General features: G+C 46.6%; 1 pseudogene; it reads right to left on the reverse strand.

Annotated features, from left to right (window-relative positions):
- Positions 1-18029: 18029 nt before the first annotated feature.
- Positions 18030-19870, reverse strand: part of LOC113219663 — an 8502-nt pseudogene continuing 6661 nt past the window's right edge.

Consider the following 19870-nt stretch of genomic DNA (forward strand, 5'->3'; position numbering starts at 1 on the left):
CCTCCTGAGTAGTAGGGATTACAGACACCCACCACCACATGCAGCTAATTTTTGTATGTTTAGTAGAGACGGGGTTTCACCATGTTGGCCAGGCTGGTCTTGAATTCCTGACCTCAATTGATCCGCCTGCCTCAGCCTCCCAAAGTGCTGGGATTACAGGCATGAGCCACCACACCTGGCCCAAAAGTCAGCTTAATTAATTGCAGATATTCAAGCTCCAACAGCTGGAAGTCCTTGGAAAAAAGAGAGAAGGTGCCACAATAGGCTTTTTGGGAAAAACGTCTGTTTTCCTCATGAAACCCCAGGAATTGGAAGTAGATAGATCCCTCTCAGAGTCTAAGGCTCTGTTCCATTTTTGCATTGCATTATCTGATGGTTTTTACTTTCCAGGGTATCAGAAATTACTTCACATTATGAGACAATTTAGATATGTAACAAGTAGGTAGGAAATATATATTTAGGGATGGTTAATGGCAGCTATGGGGGATACTCAGCTTTTTGCACATTTGAATCAGAGAAATGTGCTCTTGGCCACCTAGAAGGCATGGAAATGTCCCTTCCCCACAATGAGAAGTAAGATGCCAATGGGAGATGGGCCAATTCTCTCTTTTTGGGATCCAGGTTCTAGTATAAAAATAGCAGTCTTAATTTGTGGGGAGGGGGGGGAAAAATCTGTTTTGCCTTTCAGCTGTGCCTACTTATTAGGCTGTAGAAACTGCTTGGTTTTTGCTTTCCTGGCCCTGTTTCTCCTAGGGATCCATCTTGAAGCCAGGGTGGTAATCCAATTAAGAAACTGATGAATGAAAAATCTTACAGGTACTTGATCTTCTTCCATCTGTGTATTTCTACCTGTTGTGTGTGTAATATGAAGGAGCTTTGATTAATTGGTTTAAAAATAATAAGAGCTCAAATCAAATATTTTATCAGAAAAATAGAAACCATGGTGTACTGTAGTTTACATCACTTTAGTAATCGTTGGGAAATAAAAACAGTTTTACATGGTAGGTATGTAAAAAAAGTAAAATGTGTTTTTGGTAAAAGATTACAAGAAGTCATGGGAATGTGGATTACTTTTGGCCTAAATTAAAGGATTAAAGGATTGTTTTAAATTAGATAAAATGGAGCCGAAGGATTAACCAAGTTGTGAAAGGTTTGTAAAAATTTACATCTTGTAAAAGAAATTCTGTGTGTTAACATATTGTCTAAAGTTAAAGGCGTATTCAGTTTTTTTATAAATTGAACACTGGAATAAAAGTACAACTGGTTTTCCTTAGAGCACTAATCTGCTCTTTCACAAAATTTGTAAAGTGTTATAAAAGGGTTATAGGAATCTTGCTGTATGGTCAAACTGATTAAGACTAGATAGATTTGTCTATAAGGTTTTATTAAGAATTAGGTTTGACATCAATAGTGCACTAATGCAACGGTGAAATTTAGCTTTCTTTCATGAACAAGATTTTCATGTAATATTTTAAAAATGAAAGATTTTGTCTGCCCTTTTGAATAAACTGGAGCAAAAGGAAAGGAAAAAAAGATTGTTTGGAAAGTGAAGTCTTCCCTCTATTCGTGAGTAAAGGTTTTTGCCTTTTTAAAATTTTTGAGTTATCATTTTGGTTAATGAGTGACTTATGATAACTTGGGATTTGATATTTGACAAACCTTTAAAAAATCAAATTATAAATTATGTATTTTTCTTACCTAAATATCTTTTAGATATTAGGTCCTCTAAAGTACAAAAATGACATTTGGCTTATTTGGTATAAAAATCATACAGGAAGAAATGTCAGAAAGCATTGTCAGGCTGGGTGCAATGACTCACACCTGAAATCCCAGCACTTTGGGAAGTCAAGGAGGGTGGATCACCTGATATCAGGAGTTAGAGACCAGCCTGGACAACATGGTGAAACCCTGTCTCTACTAAAAATACAAAAAAGTTAGCCAGATGTGGTGGCATGCACCTGTAATCTCAGCTACTCAGGGGGCTGAGGCAGGAGAATAACTTGAACTCAGGAAGCGGAGGTTGCAGTGAGCAGAGATTGCAGCATTGCACTCCAGTCTGGGCAAAAAGAGTGATACTCGATCTCAAATAAAAAAAAGGAAAGAAAGAAAGCATTGTCAAATATGAAATGGTGTTTGATTTTCCTTGGGCTGTATTTGTATAAATATGTTATTGGTATGTGATTCAAAACAATGGAAAACTCCTATAATTCCAATATGACTTAGTGTATGTTATTAATAGTAATAATTGTTATGTAAAATCATTATATGCAACAGAAGTAACCAAAATCTGTCAATTGTAGCTTTAATAGTGGCTGTCCTAAGACTTCTTTGTCATCCACAGACAATTGTTGTCTTGTTTTAATCCTCTCTGAAAGGTGATTTACAATCATGTTTAGGACATTGATAGGTGCTCTTAAATGCAGGTTTCTGATAACTTTGGAAATTTTGGCAATAGAATAAAGAAAAAACTCTCAGGACTCTCATGGAGAGTTGAAATGTTCATGAATATCAAGCAGAAAGGGAGTTAACTGCATGGAGTGAACTAATATAAGAGTAAAGTAATTTTTTGACTTTGCCTGAAATATTACTGATTCTTTGTTTTGTTTTTCAGAGTCCTGAAAACTTTTATTTTGAGCTCTTTACAGCTTTTAGCAATCGAATAAAATATACTTCTGTAAACAAAATTTGGAGCACATTTGTTGCTATCTGTTTTCTCCAGAATTTGGAAACTATTTGTGAGCATTCTTAACTTATGGCAATATAATTTGCATAAGTGCAAAAGAATGTTTTCTTCTATGACAGGACACTGTTGGAGAAATTAGTTATTTTGCCAAGGCTTTGACTGGAATGACATGCTTTCCTTTAAGGAATCAAACTTGACTTACAGAGCCAATAAAAGCCCACTGGGAAAACTGGCTTTATGCCTTGTCTACACAGTCCCTATACAGGGTTCCTAATCAGTGATAAGTAAATAATGTCACTTTTTCACAGGCTAATGAGCCCCAAGTTATCCCATGATATCAAAAGAGAAATTTATGCAACTTATATTTGAGGGTATAGACTCATGGCTGGCTCAGCTTTAAAAATTCTTATCTGAGATTCATTTTATGGAACAAAGTTTCATCAAATCCAATTTTAAAAACCTATGTAAAAATAATTATTCTTGCTGCACTTCATACAAATAATCAGGCCAAGTATAATAAAGCAACTTGGTCATACCATGATTTGTCTTTAGTAAAATGGCAGACTGGGGAGAGTAAAAAATTATACTTTAAGAACTATGGTACATCTGTTATTAAATTCTAGATTTATCTGTTGAAATTTTTTTGAAGAAGTTGAATCTTTGAGTAAACCAATAACAAGTTCTAAAACTGAGGCAATAATAAATAGCTTACTAACCAAAAAAACCCAGGACCAGATGTTTTCACTGCCAAATTCTACCAGAGGTACAAAGAGTAACTGGTGCCATTTCTTCCGAAACTATTCCAAACAATTGACAAAGAGGGACTCCTCCCTAACTCATTTAGTGAGGCCAGCATCATCCTGATACCAAAACCTGATGCTGGTGGCAGTGCAGCATGAGGGGGTGGGGATGGGGTTTATCCATGGGCCAGGGGTTAGAGGATTCCCTGGGCAGCACACTGCCTGGCTCCATTCTCTTCATCTTAAATGTATTGGGAGGCTTTGATACACAGAGAAAGAGGAGACCCATCTCAATAAAGGGTGTGAATAGGGGATGAAATCAAGAACCAATCTTTGGAGGAGGGCTGCTTGTATCTATCTAACTCTGAGAACAGATTGGAGCAGCATGGGATTGGAGGAGAGGAGGGAGCCTCTTAAGGGAAAGGCCCCAAGAGGCTGGGCCCCTGCTCCCTCCCTTCCCCACAAGACCCCTTCAGCATCTTCTACCCAGGCCGTGTCAGTATCCTGTCCTTCCCTCTGTGTCTAGAAAATCAAAGTTCTCCAGGAGATGTAGCCACTATAGGTGGCTGAAAAAAATGACTATTTTCAGTCCAAGGAGCAATTTTGGGTCTGCTTTCAGGCAATGAAGTGGTTAAGTGAGAATGAGAGAAGCGGACCCAGTAAATTAGCATAGGGGAGGAGAAGACTCTTTTTTTGTGGCCAGCTGCAGAGAGCCTGTGGCCATAGCTCCCTGGCCAGTGTCAGGTCCTGTTGCATAGTAACCACTGGGGCACAAATATTCCATCTGGGCAGGTACTGGGAGTGAGACCTGAGGTGTGACTCCCCAGTAGCCTCACAGCTGCCTTAATGTCCTGCAGCTACAACCATTTCTGCCAGCTGCTGCCCCCATCCCAGCAGGCCAGCAGCTCATTCAGCACCTGTAGTGTCTGAGGCTCCACCAGAATGTGATTCAGGATATCAGCCCTGTACCATCCTTGACCTAGAGAGTGAGCCCCAGGGGACAACCTCGATGCAGGTATCAACTTAGCTCCATGGTGTCTCTGTTACCAAAGACCAAGTGCTCCCGCTGGTTGGGATCAGATTCTAGGAGCTCTGCAGGTGAGGTGGGTGACATGAGGCAGGCACCCCAATATTTGATGCTCTGGGGCTTAACACCTGCACAATAGGTACATGGCACTCCCACTTTGCAGACACCCTGGTGAAGGTCAAAGCAGCCCTGAGAGGGGAAGAATCTGACCCAGAGCCCAGAGTTCCACCAGACAATTCTCAAACCAGGCTCTAAAAACCTCTTCCTCAAAATGGCTAGGGGTCAATATTTGCAGCTTTGCCAACCGTCGATTGCAATGACTCAAATCTGCAGCTGCAGCATGACAGTAGCCTCCCGCAGACAACCTGTGAATGAAGGCATGAGGTTGCAATCTCGTAGAACTTTCCTTCCAGGCACTGGAAACTCCAATTTCAAAACATCAAGTATGAGTCTTCTTTTGGTTTGTTTGGCCATTTGGAAATGTAAAATTCATCCTTGGCTCATGGGAGACAGAAGAGCAGGTGGGGACAGGCTGCACTTTGATGACCTCTGGCAGAAATGAAGCTCAGAGGAGGAGATGATAGGAGGGGGTGAGCCCAACCCCCTCACAGCTGAGATTTACCCCAGGAGGGGTCCCTGTCAGCACCACCCTACTAATCCCTCATCTTGGCTTCAAGAGCAGTTCAGGTGAAGAGCAGGGAAACAGAAAAGACCTCAGCAACAAAAAGGAAGGAGACTCAGGATTGGGCAGCCATGTGGATGGGTGGCTTTCAACAGTGCATGCTACAGCAGCCATTGTCTTTTATTTTTTATTTATTTTTTACTTTTTGAGATAGAGTCTTGCTCTGTCGCCCAGGCTGGAGTGCAGTGGTGTGATCTCCTCTCACTGCAATCTCCACCTGCCGAGCTCAAGCAATTATCCTGCCTCAGCCTCTTGAGTAGCTGGGATTACAGGGGTGCACCAAAACACCTGGCTAATTTTGTAATTTTAGTAGAGACAGGGTTTCACCGTATTGGCCAGACTGGTCTCAAACTCCTGACCTCTTCCTCCACCTGTTTGGCCTCCCAAAGTGCTGGGTTTACAGGCATGAGTCACTGCACCTGGCCTAATTTTTATATTTTTAGTAGAGATGAGGTTTCGTCATGTTGGCCAGGCTGGTCTCGAACTCCTGACCTCAGGTGATCCACTCGCCTTGGCCTCCCAAGTGCTAGGATTACAGGTGTGAGCCACTGCACCTGGCCAGCAGCAGTCATTTACACCAAGTTGAGCAAGGCATGATCAACCCCAGAAGGACCATGGTGGGGGCTCTGTGGGGTAGAGGACATTCTGTATTCTGCACTTATGTGGAAGCTCCACATAGCAGTCATTACAGGAAACACACTGGGTAAAAGGCAATATACAAGTAGGACACCAGGACTGGCCAGTTGGGTCTCACTGGTCAGTGGGGTAAAGAGGTCCAGGTGTGCCCACAGGGTGTGGCTGCTGGTTGGCTTCTGTCTGCAGGAAGCCTGGGACCCCTGTCTAACAGAGGAGGACCCAGGCTTGGGCGAGGAAGCCATCAGAGTCACCAGGTGAGTGGGTCAGAGCTCGAAACAGAGCAGGCAGGGAGCCCTGGCCTCTCCCCGTGAGGGCTGAGAAGCTGGGGTGGGAACACAACCCATGGGCAGATGCACACAAGTGATCTCTGGGCCCCTCCCCCTGACCAGTGACTGCCCAGTTGCTAAGGAGCCACTGAGGCCTGAGACCCAGGGACACACCACCTGATCATCACCCCCAGGCCTTTCTGCCAAGACCCGATAATGCCCAGTGCAGGCAGGTGTTCTGGGATTGGGGTCTGGGGCAGGGGTGCATGTTCATATCTTGCAGGCGCTCTGACCTAGACCTGCCTGAGCTGACTGCACCATCACTTGTTTTTCTGCCTATGTATGGCCTAGATTCAAAGGTCTAGCTGTCCATTCTGGCCACACCACTCTCTGACTTCTCTGCCAGGCCCTATTGTGCCTGACCTACCTAAGCCAGCTCCACCTGCCCAGTTATCACCAGAATCCTGCCAGCCAGAAGGACCCACTTTTGACCCCTGAAATATCCACAGGAGCCTTTATTTATTTATTTATTTATTTATTTATTTATTTATTTATTTATTGAGATGGAGTCTCACTCTGTCGCCCGGGCTGGAGTGCAGTGGTGTGATCTCAGAGGAGCCTGTCTTTAGGAGGGACCACAGCTCAGGGCCAGCTTTCTGGAAGCCCCAGAGTCAGGGATACTCCTGAGTTCCAGCCTTCCAGTTCTGGCTGTCATGTCTTTTGGGAACCACTCAGCACTGGGAGCTGCCTGAGGCTCCCACATGGCAGAGAACATGCTGGTCGTGACAGCCTCAGCCCAAGACCCTGGGCCAAGAGCAACAGCCAGTTGGTTCTAGTGTCTGGATAGTGACAATAGGTGAAACCATCTGCAGAAATACTGCTTCAGTCTGGTGCAGTGACAGACTAGGGGGGCCATAGAGCAGCTACCAGGTCTGTCCTGCCCAGTGTCTCCATCGTTGTGGCCTGGCAAAAGAACCCTGTGCTCAGCCAAAAGCTGAGACCTGACCTGCCCATCCTGCCCACGAGGGACTCTGAGTTCAGGCAGAGGCAGGCAGGCAGCAGGGTTGTCAACTTCTGTGATGCTATCCCAGGGCTCACAAGAGCCTGAGGAGACTCAAAAGGAGCTGAGCTGGGGGCATCAGCAAGGAGCCTGCTGAGTGAAGGGCAGTGTGGGCCAGGGCATGAGTCAGCACTAAGAGCACATGGCCTGGCTCCCACTGGAGAGGAGGCAGCAGGGGAGAGTCCTGCAGAGCCCTCACATGCTCCACTCAGCTTCCAGGTACATGGAGTGCCCATAAGCCTCCCAGGAGACCTAGGAATGGTTCTTTCTTGGTCAAGAAAAGAGGCAACCCCACCCATACCTACACAGGCCCTGATGCCCACACATATCAAAGAACAAAACTTTTGTGCCCAGGATGGCGCACATCTGTGGATCCCAGAACACTTGCTCCTCCTTGTGCCCCCACCCCCACCCCACAGGGTGCTGACCACAACCAAAGTGCCCCATGGAAAAAACAGCCCATGGATGGAGCCCAGATGTCCCGAATGGGCCATGATGGATCTAAAGTGGTATTTCCCAATCACAGAGTCTCTAACTTTGCCACCCACTGGCCCTGTGCTTCAGCTTCTCTTGGTGGCCCAGGATAACAATCTGAAGGCTGGAGGACCCACAGAGGCCACCACCTCCAGTTAAATGGCTACATTGTGAAAGTGGGGGGCAAGAGACATTCTCTGCCTTGGGTCTCTTGCCTTGGGACTGGTGACCATCAGGCCATGGCCAGGCCTGCTGGAGAGCGCTGTGTTCCCTGTACTCTGTGTGGGGAATGGTGCTCACAGTTCTGGGTCACTACTGTTGACTCCCCCAAAATACAGGGGCAATTGTGCTCCATTATATAAGCCTTGGGTCAATCCCAGAGAACAAGCATCAAATTCACTCCTGTCTGAAGGTGGCCACCCCAAGGCATTTGGGTTTTAGGGTGAGGTAAGGGTCTGGAGTCAGCATCAAAGTGTTCTGGTTTGGGAAACGCATGAAGTTCTCTGCAACTCTTTGAGGTACAGGATGTGGTGCCAGGTCTGTGCTTTTAAAAAGCCTGAAGTCAGGGGTGCCTGGAAGGAACACTGAAGCCAAGGGGTTTCACCTTTCCTACCTCCCCACCGGAGACATTCCACAAAGTCTCATGACAAACTCAGAATAGGCAAAAAAAAAAAAAAAAAAAAAAAAAAAAAAAAAAAAAAAGGAGGCCGGTGTGCAGGAAAGTGGATGGGAGGGAGGGGGTAATAAGAGATTACAGGGGATCATCTGGCCCAATCCTGAAACACCCCTGCCATATCATGCCCTATCAGTCCTCTCAGACAGCTGAGGAATCTGAGGTCTGGAGGAGGCGCCCAGAACCTGGACAGGCAGCTGGTAGCCTGGAGCCCTGGAGATCCAGGCAGACACCGCCCCAACCCCCAGCCAGAGGCCGCCGGACCCCCAGCTTATTCACTTAGAAATCACGCAGGTTGGCTGGGCCACTGCCCCTCCCCAGACCCACCCCTACCACTTGTCAGGCGACAGCCTTCCTGCGAAGCTGCCAGGCTAGGAATGAGGATGCCTCGGTCCCCCTAGGAATTGGCTGTCCCCAGGGGGCAGGTGCCCGGCAGCCGCCCAGAAGGCCACTGCTCTCTGCTTACCGTGTGGAGCCTGGGGCCCGTGTAAGGAGCAGACCGCACGCGGAGCGCTTAGCCCGGCTGGGCTGGGCGCTCCACCTCGGGGATGTGGTCCTCATGCAGGTTGGGGTCGGCGCAGCCTTACCCCTGCTGGCCCCACAAACCTTTCTAGAAGACCCACTATGTCCCACCTGACCTTGACAGCCAGCAGCCCCACAGCCCTGGGACATCGGCCCGCTCCCCTCCTCTTTGCTTTCTGCATCCCTGTGGGAGAGACCTATCAGCCTGCCAGGTATGCAAGCAGGGTGGGGGCAATGATGACGCTAGAGGGTGTCACCTTGTCATGCCGAGCACTGGAGAGCTGAACATGAGCTCATGCACTCACATTCACCCTCGGAAGTCCAGCCTCTCGCTTTGGCCCTGGGAATAGAGGGGACAGACGTCTCCTTGCCGGCTCCCTGCAGCGTCCTCGTGGTTGGGTGTCGGTTCTGCTGCTGCAGGTGCCACATCAAACGCTGCGCCCAGGTGGCTCCAGCCGCGATCTTCTGAAAGCGGGGGCAGCAAAACCAGGGACTGGCCCCACGGTGCCACTCACACCTGGTGACCACTTTCCACCCAGGTGCCCGTTCCGCGTCCTCGAAGCCTCAATCCGCTGAACCTGGGCCTTGGTCTTGTGCCCGTTGAGTCTTTCTTCACCTGCCGCTCTCCAGGAGCTCCGAGGGGGTGTCTGCCACAGTGGCCGTAGCCAGGCAGAGTGCAATGGTGCAGGCCGAGGTGTCCAAGACGGGGAGGGGACCTTAGCGTCTTCAAATAGTGCCCTCGACTACCGGTGGGCGTGCTGCCCCCCAGGCCCGTCTATGGCAGCTGCAGAAGGAGGGTTATGAGAAGCATGCTGCTCATCATAACTCCAGTTCTGGGCCCCTTGGATGTGGGATAAAGGGGGATAGGCAGAGCTGGGACGTGACTGTAACAGGAATGGGTCTGTCAAGGGCTGGCTGGGAGCTCCAGCCTCCTCTCTTCTTGGTAGGGGGCCTGAGGCCCATCTGCAGCCTCTTTGACTCCTTTTACTCTGCAGAACACCTAGACCCCAGCCTTCCCATGGGAATCATAAGATGCATGAGACTCAGGGTTCTTTCGGCCTCTTCCCAACCATGATCTTTGTATTTTCCCCATACATTTGGGGGACAGGAAGCCCTTGTTATGAACTCAAATTCCACCCACCTTATAGTTGGTTCTGGGATTTGTCATCTTGGTCAGAATCTGAGAGAGTGCCTCCCTGTCTAGAAGAAGCCATTGGGCATCTTATCTCACATTCTGTGGACATGACCTGCTATGATGTCTGTCTACTTTGAAGGAGTGTCTAACTCATTGAATAGAATTAAGGCCCAGAAATCTAAATGCTGAAGTCGTTGAATTATGCCAAGGTTCTAGAAAAGTAATCACACAAAGTTAAGTGCTCAGTATTTCTGTGTTAAATGAAAGAATCCCAACCAGAACCTTCTTGGATATCTGAGTGGGCCTGAGACCCCTTTTTCAGCACCCAGGGACCCTCTAATCTGTCTACACAAAGGATGATGACAGCCGGGCACGGTGGCTCATGTCTGCAATCCCAGCACTTTGGGAGGCTGAAGCGGGTGGATCACCTAAGGTTGGAAGTTCGAGACCAGCCTTACCAACATGGAGAAACCCCATCTCTACTAAAAATACAAAATTAACCGGGCATGGTGGCACATGCCTATAATCCCAGCTACCGGGGAGGCTGAGGCAGGAGAATCACTTGAATCCAGGAGGCAGAGATTGCGGTGAGCCGAGATTGCACCATTGTACTCCAGCCTGGGCAACAAGAGTGAAACTTTGTCCCAAAAAATAAATAAATAAATAAAAATAAAGGATTATGACTAGCTAGAAAAAAATCTCTCACAATTTCTTTAAAATGGAAAACAGATTATTAATTTGTCTTAATGAATAAAACAGATTTGCTTTCTATGTGCTCTTTTAAATACAATGTAAAAAATGTGGCAAAGCCTTTATTGTTCACACTTTACTCAACATCAGATAACTCATATTAGAGAAACACGATACATGTAATGGTTGTAGAAAGAGTTTGATCTAAAATATAAACCTTAGAAATAACCAGAATTCACAGGGAATTCTTCCATAGGGAAACTTTTCAGATGCAATAAATGTGAGGAAGTATTCAAAAATTAAGTCTAAATAAACCGGATAAAGTGCAAAGGCATGATAAAGTGCAAAGGCACTAAAATTTTCAAATTTTACATTAAACAAGAATATTTAATATAGAGCATAATCTAAAGTCAAAACAATTAGATAATTTATTTGTTTGTATGTTTCAAAGAAGCAAGGACTCTGGTATTTGGACAGGTATAATTATTATTTCAATGGATACTTATTTTGTATTGTCATTATTTGAGATTCTTTTTAGAAATAACTATTACTGATGTAATTCAACTCTCAAATCTGTTGGCACTATGCCTGCATTCCTAGTGTTTATATTAAAACATGTGGCCTATTGTTGCTGCACCAGAGCTGGAAGAGGCCATTCTATATGAATTTCTCCATGGAATCTTAGTGGCAAATGTAAAATTTAAAAATAAATATCAAAAAAAAACCCCTGCCAGGCTCAGTGGCTTATGCCTGTAATCCCAGCACTTTGGGAGGCTGAGGTGGGTGGATCACCTGAAGTCAGGAGTTCGAGACCAGCCTGGCCAACATGGTGAAACCCTGTCTCTACTAAAAATACCAAAAAAACAATAGCCGGGTATAGTGGTGGGTGCCTGTAATCCTAGCCACTCAGGAGGCTGACGCAGGAAAATCACTTCAACCGGGGAGGCAGATGTTGCAGTGAGCAGAAATTGCACCACTGCACTCCAGCCTGGGCACCAAGAGTGAAACTGCATCTGAAAAACCAAAAAAAAAAAAAAAAAAAGAATTAAAGAGACATGCGACTTTTGGTTTACTTAAACTCTGCATGAGGTAGGTGTTCTGGGAATTATTCTTCTCTATTAAAGCAAGAGTGAAAAATTATGAATTTTTGAAATAAATAATTTTACAAATCATCTCTCCTTAAGGGATAAAAAAGCTGGCCAGTCTATCAAAATACCAGTGTATTATGGTAAAAGGTTTTAAAGTCTTAAATATTATTCAGGGTAATAAAATTGTTTTTAAAATTACAGATACCAGAGAAAAGTAATGATAACATCTCCATGAAAGGTTTTAAATGTATTTTAAATCAATGTTTCCTAAATAATTAACCTTAGTCTTTAAAAGTAGAGAAAGAAAGTGTCTAAGATAACTACATCAGAGAAAAAATAATGCTTATTCAGTGTTTGTGACTGTATTTTGACCAAGAAGAATATAGCAGAGTTTGCAATGCCTTACTTAGACTATGTGTGAACTTAGTTTTAATTAATAAATGAAATGGTTTTCAATGTTTTTTTTTTTTTTTTTTTTTTTTTTTTTTTTTTTTTTTTTTTTTTTTGAGACGGAGTCTTGCTCTGCCGCCCAGGCTGGAGTGCAGTGGCCGGATCTCAGCTCACTGCAACCTCCGCCTCCCGGGTTCACGCCATTCTCCTGCCTCAGCCTCCCGAGTAGCTGGGACTACAGGCGCCCGCCTCGTCGCCCGGCTAGTTTTTTTGTATTTTTTAGTAGAGACGGGGTTTCACCGTATTAGCCAGGATGGTCTCGATCTCCTGACCTCGTGATCCACCCGTCTCGGCCTCCCAAAGTGCTGGGATTACAGGCTTGAGCCACCGCGCCCGGCCGGTTTTCAATGTTTTAACACTGATGTGCAATACATAAAATGTTATCCTGCCACCAATGTTAAACTATTTTACTTTAATCAAGATTGGGGGCAACAGATGGTAATAATGGTAATAATATACTATTGGGTAATACAGTGAAATGACTTATTTAGTAATCATTTGTTCAGATAATTTAAACAATTTGGAGACTATTGTTGTCAAAAGCTCTATTTCACATTTTTTACGCTTTTGGTAACTATGGGAAGATTATGCCAGTTAGAATAAAGATTACACAGAAATGTAATTGGAAGTCATAGTTTCTGAATTTTACATCATTATTTATAAAAATTTACTGGATATTGGCCAGGCACGGTGGTTCACGCCTGTAATCCCAGCACTTTGGGAGACTGAGGCAGGTGGATCACAGGGTCAGGAGTTCAAGACCAGCCTGGCCAAGATGGTGAAACCTCCTCTCTACCAAAGATACAAAAAATTAGCTGGGCATGGTGGCATGCACCTGTAATCTCAGCTACCCAGGAGGCTGAGGCAGGAGAATCACTTGAACCTGGATGGCAGAGGTTGCGGTGAGCTGAGATTACACCACTGCACTCCAGTCTAGGCAACAGAGTGAGACTCCATCTCAAAATAAATAAATAAATAAAATTTACTGAATATTTTTCTTTGCACATTTCCTGTATATGTCCCCAACTGAACACATAAACATTTTTTTGTGTTTTGATTTATATTGAACGTAATATACAAATATATTAAGCTAAAAATAAATTATAAGTGTAAGGGAAATATAAAGGAAGAAATTGTGTGTGTGTGTATACTTCTTTAAATGGGAGAGGAAATAGTGGACCAAAAAAATAGTGTCAGAAAAGTTGACAATTTGCTAACAAATCAGGAACCTCACAAATGCTTAAAGCAAAATTAGTTTCTCTATTGTATGCTAAACTTTCTTTTCCCAAATCTCAAGTCTCCTGGGTCCAGAATCTTCCTTATATATATATATATATATTTTTGTTTAGTTGCCTATTATTCATATGAGAACAAATATACAATTTTTTTGTTCCAAAGTTTATGAAATATTTTTATATTATCTGCTCAGGGATTTTAAAAGTGTTTTCATAAAATTTAATGTTGCTCAGAAGTTAATCTGAAGATTTAATTCTACAGTGAGTGAGCATATTACATTTTATTTCACTATTGCATTCCATTTTCTCACTTACTGATTGGAGAAAAAACTATTTAAGTTTAAGTTAAAATGTTCTTTAATTAATTGTTCCTTCTATTTATTTTAAGTGACATCATATAATATTTTAATTTTACTGAGCTGTTTTTTTTCCAGTGGAAATTTAGAATGTTTTATAAATTATGGAGTTGTTTTAATGTTTATATAAGGTAAACAAACACAGAGGACAGTGCTGGGTATGTACCAGGTACTCAACATTTAAGAGAAAACTGTTTTTTTTTTTTTTTTTTTTTTGAGACAGACTCTTGCTCTGTCCCCCAGGCTGGAGTGTAGTGGCACGATCTCGGCTCACTACAAACTCTGCCTCCTGGGTTCAAGGGATTCTCCTGCCTCAGCCTTCTGAGTAGCTGGGACTACAGGCACATGCCACCATGCCGGACTAATTTTTCTATTTTTAGTAGGTACGGGGTTTCACCATGTTAGCCAGGATGGTCTTGATCTCCTGACCTCGTGATCCACCCACCTCGGTCTCCCAAAGTGCTGGAATTACAGGCAAGAGCCACTGTGCCAGGTCAAGAAAACCATTTCTATTAGAGTAACATTACATCTTTCAGGTAAGAGACTGAAACATTTGGAGTGAAGAAATAGCATTGATTGTGCATGTGGAGAGAGGACACCTGCTCTTCAGCTGAACTGACTGAATTTAGAAAAGAAAATTCTGCTTGTTTTATTTTATAATTATCTCCAGTTCCTCACTCCCTCTTTATTTTTACCCCCAGCTACATATGTATCAAAGCCACTTTCTTGTCTATGTTATGGTTACAGCTTCCTCACTGCTCTCCTTACCCCATGGAATCTCACACAACACTTTTTTCAGTTCTGATGAATAGTTTGGAACTTTTACAATGCAATGATAAATTGTTTTTTAATGAAGAGTTCGAGGCCACTTATGGGTTTTAAATAGCACATTCTGATCACTGAATTGAGGTAACAGAAAAGTAATGCAATAGTCCAGAGGATAAGATCAGGCAGTCAGCACTGTGGCAGATGTGGAGACAGATTAAACATGATGATGGTGTCTTTCTTAGCAAGGTAGATGAAGCTTATTGAAAAAAATATATAGTAGATGCGTTTGAAATTTGGGGTGGAAATTGAAGTGAGCTCTCTGTAATCACTCTGAGGTCTTAGGATAGCTACAAGTGGTGTCATCACACGAACAAATGTGACAGAGATGAGCTGGGGATGTGGGAAATATATTAAGTTTATTTTTCTTTTCTTTCTTTTTTTAGACAGGGTCTCACTCTGTCATGCAGGCTGGAGTGCAGTGGTGCGATCTCGGCTCACTGCAACCTCCCCTTCCCGGGTTCAAGTGATTCTCCTGCCTCCGCCTCCTGAGTAGCTGGGATTACAGGTGTGCGCCACCACCACGCCTGACAAATTTTTGTATTTTTGGTAGACACAGGGTTTCACAGTGTTGGCCAGGCTGGTCTAGAACTCCTGACCTCAATTTATTTTTTTATTTTTATTTTTTGTTTTGTTTTTTGTTTTTTGAGATGGAGTCTCACTTTGTCGCCCAGGCTGGAGTGCAGTGGCACCATCTCAACTCACTGCAAGCTCCGCCTCCCGGGTTCATGCCATTCTCCTGTCTCAGCGTCCGAGTAGCTGGGACTACAGGCACGCACCACCACGCCTGGCTAATTTTTTGTATTTTTAGTAGAGACGGGGTTTCACCGTGTTAGCCAGGATGGTCTCAATCTCCTGACCTCGTGATCCACCCGCCTTGGCCTCCCAAAGTGCTGGGATTACAGGCGTGAGCCACCGCGCCCGACTCTGACCTCAATTTATCCACCTGCCTCAGCCTCCCAAAGTGCTGGAATTACAGGCCTGGGCCGCCGTGCTCGGTCAAGTTTCTGATAATCAGAGAAGAGAGATTCTGTCCCCATCATTTCTAGGGATTATTGAGCAGTGATGCACACCAGACTGTTGTACATCCCCAAGCCTAGATCACTGGAAGTTGTAGAGATGAGGAGAAGTAGATGAAGCAACCTTTGTAGGCATAGCTTTAAAATATCAGGTAGCCACACCAGATCTTAATAATTATGATGTCTTTGGGAGACTGCAAGGTGTGCATGCTGTGGCTACACACAATCTGTGTCCCAGATGGTGAACATGAAGTATAACCCCAACTTAGGTTGATCCACTGTAGGAGGCAGGAACCTCCCTCCTGTCCACTCCGCTGATTGATCAGCCTCATCATGTGGTCCTGGCTCTGTGGGAGGAACCAGAAAATTTGGGGGAAAGATTTCCAGATAGACGCTGTGGGTGTTTCAACCTCAAGCACTGCACACAGCTTTTAGGCTAGAAGTTCTCAGGCTCTTTTACAGCCCATGTTCTGCTCCTGTGCAGCCTGTCTAGAGAGGAAAGTTGAGGATCAACTGTGGGAATAGATACAATAAAATTAGGTAACAGGTCACGCCTACACATTCAACACTGGTGCAATTGACATATAGTAATGCATCTAATTCTGCAGCTAGTAATTTGTGTTTGGTGATATCAAGACAATAATGTCATATAGTCCTAGCACATGTTATGTGTATTTCATTTTATGTACAACATAAATAGGTAGCACCAGGGCAGATGAAATACCCAATGACCTAATGAAGTAGCAACTTGTTTTTATCTCCTCTCTCTGATGTTGTCTATGCTTAGTAACTGTGCTCATGCTTACTCCTTCTGGACTCCAAGTTGGCTGTCCCATGTCCAGGCATTAACCACATTCCAAACAGCAACAAGAACAAAATGTGAAGATGATAGGACACAGGGAATTACATGGAAAACCACCACCTTTTAATTCAGAGAAGGGCAGCCTCCCCAGGCATTTCTCTCTAAATCTCATTGACAGGAACTGTATCATAAGGCCTCCCTAGGTGGAAGCATTTCTCTGAAACACAGGAAGACAGGAGAGCATGACTGGGAATGGCTGTTGTTACTTGTGCCCTTTCATGAGATCTGACAAAAAGACCATCACCTGGTACACTGGAAGAGTATGTCATAAAGAAAACCCCACAGATTTAGAAAACACTAATCCTAGGTACTGTATATTAAAACGGTGAATGCAAATAGAGTGTATATCCTTTTTCCTTTTTTAAAAATGCTTTTAGTGTTTTGTAGAGATGGGATCTCACTATGTTTCCCAGGTTGCTCTCAAGCTCCTGGGCTCCAGTGATCCTTCTACCTCAGCCTTTCAAAATCCTGGGATTACAGGCATGAGCCACTATGCCTAGTAGAGGGCTTATTCTTTAGAGGTGTGCTTGAAAAGCTGTTTAATTGTTTGATTGTTATTTATAGCTTTATAATAAAACTTATCAAGCACAATACAATAAAAATATTATCAAATATAACATCTGCTACTCATTTGCCATATGAGTTTTCTATTGTATTTGATAAAATAGTGAATAAATTATCATTTGTTTTCCATTAGAAAGTTGTGATACTTAATAAGTGCAAGAGGTTAATCTGGGAGGTAATCCCAGGAAGTGCAAAGAGGACAGGGAGAGAAGTCAGACAGAAAACAGTGAAAGTCAGCCGGGCGCGGTGGCTCACGCCTGTAATCCCAGCACTTTGGGAGGCCGAGGCAGGTGGATCACGAGGTCAGGAGATCGAGACCATCCTGATTAACACGGTGAAACCCCGTCTCTACTAAACAAAATACAAAAAAATTAGCCGGGCCTGGTGGTGGGCGTCTGTAGTCCCAGCTACTAGGGAGGCTGAGGCAGGAGAATAGCGTGAACCCGGGAAGTGACAGACTTCCCCTACGACGTGCCTGGAAACTGTATGGCGGCCCAACCTGATCCCCCTCCTGGGGACAGGGCCCTCCTGGGGAGCCAGGCTCACAGGTTGTTCTGTGGGACTCAACGTGGGGCAGCGTCCTGGCCAGGATGAGGAGGACCATCACCGCGGGGTCTGCGGGAGGCACATGCAGGCCAAGCTCTGGTCCAACCAGCTCCCCGATCCGCTGCAGCCAGAGTCTCTCAGCCTTAGCCCCGACCTGAAGTCCGACCGCCATCCCTGGGGCTCCCCTGCCAGGCTGGCAACCCCCGTTTGCAGGCCTTCCCTATCCCCTCCATCTGCTCCCGACCGAGCGACAGCCACCTTGTCCTGGTGACCTGGTTGAGGTTGGGGGTAAGCTGCCCTTGGACCCCCGCCCCATAGCCTCAGCGCCGCATCTGTGCCGCCCTGCGCCCTCTGCTGGCCGTTATCGGAAGTTCGGCCTGGCGTGAGTAGTGCGTTTCCCTGGGACCCAGGACAGCACTGCTGGAAACCCGGGCGACCAGAGATCTGGTAACTGGCGGAGGGGTCCCCCACTGTCCACTGACAGCGGCAGTAGTAGTTACGAACTATGTGGACTTAAGAGAGCCTCAGCCCATGTCAGCACCGGAAGCCAAAACCGAGTCAAGGGCTCGGTGTGGGGACCAGCCGGGGGCAAGCCTGGGAAGCCTGGATAGCAAGGGCTGCAGGAAGGAAACCATTCCGGGACTGCCTGGGTCTGCTGGGGGTCTCTAGTTAGAGAGGTTGGGTGCGATAGAGCGCTCGTCCCGAAGGGCTGAGTGCCAGGCAATATGGTGTGGTCCAGAGGCCCCCCCCCGTCTTGCTAGCTCACGGTGCGGGACTCAAACAGCTGCTTAATGAGCGTGGACTTCTGCTCCACCTGCATGATGCGCTCTCTCTTCTCGGTCACCTCCTGGGTGAGGAGTCGGTTCTGCTCCATCAGCGTGAGGATGGTCTGCTGCTGCCAGCCTGGGGACGAGGTGGACGTCAGGGCAGAGTAGGGGGGGGCCGGAGGAGGACGTGGGCAGGGCCCTGCTGGCACAAGCCACAGCCAGCAGGTCTCCCAGGCACCCGGCCACCTCCTGTACCTTGGACAGTAGCCGCCCCAGTGGTCTGGGGCTCCCCATGGCTCTAAAGTCGGCGCTGGCTCTGCTCTGGCCCAGGCGGCACTGGCGCTCCTGCACTCGTTGCAGCTGCTGTTACCAATCGTAGCCCCGCGCCATCATCTCCAAACCCTGCAGCAGCACCTCCTTCTCCTGCTCCAGCTCCTTCATGTGCTTCAGCAGTCCACGCCGCTGATGATGGTGTGCCTCCGACGTTCCCCTCGGGCACTGGGGGCCCGCTGGGCATCCCCCGAGTCCGCCTCCAGTGTCCTGCAGGCCGATGCACCTGCGTCCGCGCTGGGGCTCCGTTCCAGTGCCGCGCTTTGGGAGCGCTCTGGGACCGCTCTGGTTCCGTGGGGCAGGGCGTAGCCTCGGCAGGGGCGCATAGCTGCTCCGGGCTTCGGGCCGCGCCTCAGGGACCGGCCAGAGAAGCACGCACGCCCAGGGGCAGGGGCTTCCTCTCCAGGACCGTCCGCTGCTCGTCGGCAGGCGCGAACATCAGGCGCTGCGGCGGCTGCGGTGGCTGGTCCCCGGGCCGGACCGGGGCGTGCGTGGGGTCCCGGGGGCCGCCGTCGGCGCTCAGCAGCGCGGTGCGCAGGCGGGCCATGAAGCGCTCGAAGGTCAGGTAGCCGCTGTCCGGGACCACCTCGCGCAGGCCCTCAGGCCTCTCGCGCGTCGGCGCCCTGTCAGCGGGACTGGATCTAGCGTAGATGCCAGCAGCCACGCCGCTGGTGGTCCAGGATGTGGAACAGCGTGCTCAGGCTCCGCAGGAAGGCTCCCGGCAGCCCCTCTGTGCTGCCCGCCGGCGCGGCGGGAGGCATGCGGCTCCGCTGGGCAGTCCCGGCCCAAGGCACCGGCGCCTGGGCTGGGTCCACGCGTCCACCTGCGTGGGCCCCTGCGCGGCCCCACGGCGGGGCCAGTCAGGCGCGCTCCCAAGCTTTTTAATATATTTCACATTAAGAAGATTTTAGTAGATGACCGTAATAAAATTATGTTTAATCCTATTATACTCATTGCTAATACGGAGATATTTTTTTACTACCACAAACTATCTGAAAAGAACACCTTCTGCTATGTATCTGCTATATAATTTTTTTTTATTATACTTTAAGTTCTAGGGTACATGTGCATAACGTGCAGGTTTGTTACATATGTATACATGTGCCATGTTGGTGTGCTGCACCCATCAACTCGTCAGCACCCATCAATTCATCATTTATATCAGGTATAACTCCCCAATGCAATCCCTCCCCCCTCCCCCCTCCCCATGATAGGCCCCAGTGTGTGATGTTCCCCTTCC

Source organism: Piliocolobus tephrosceles, unplaced genomic scaffold (assembly GCF_002776525.5).
Source record: "Piliocolobus tephrosceles isolate RC106 unplaced genomic scaffold, ASM277652v3 unscaffolded_77, whole genome shotgun sequence".
In the NCBI taxonomy this organism is placed as follows: Eukaryota; Metazoa; Chordata; class Mammalia; order Primates; family Cercopithecidae; genus Piliocolobus; species Piliocolobus tephrosceles.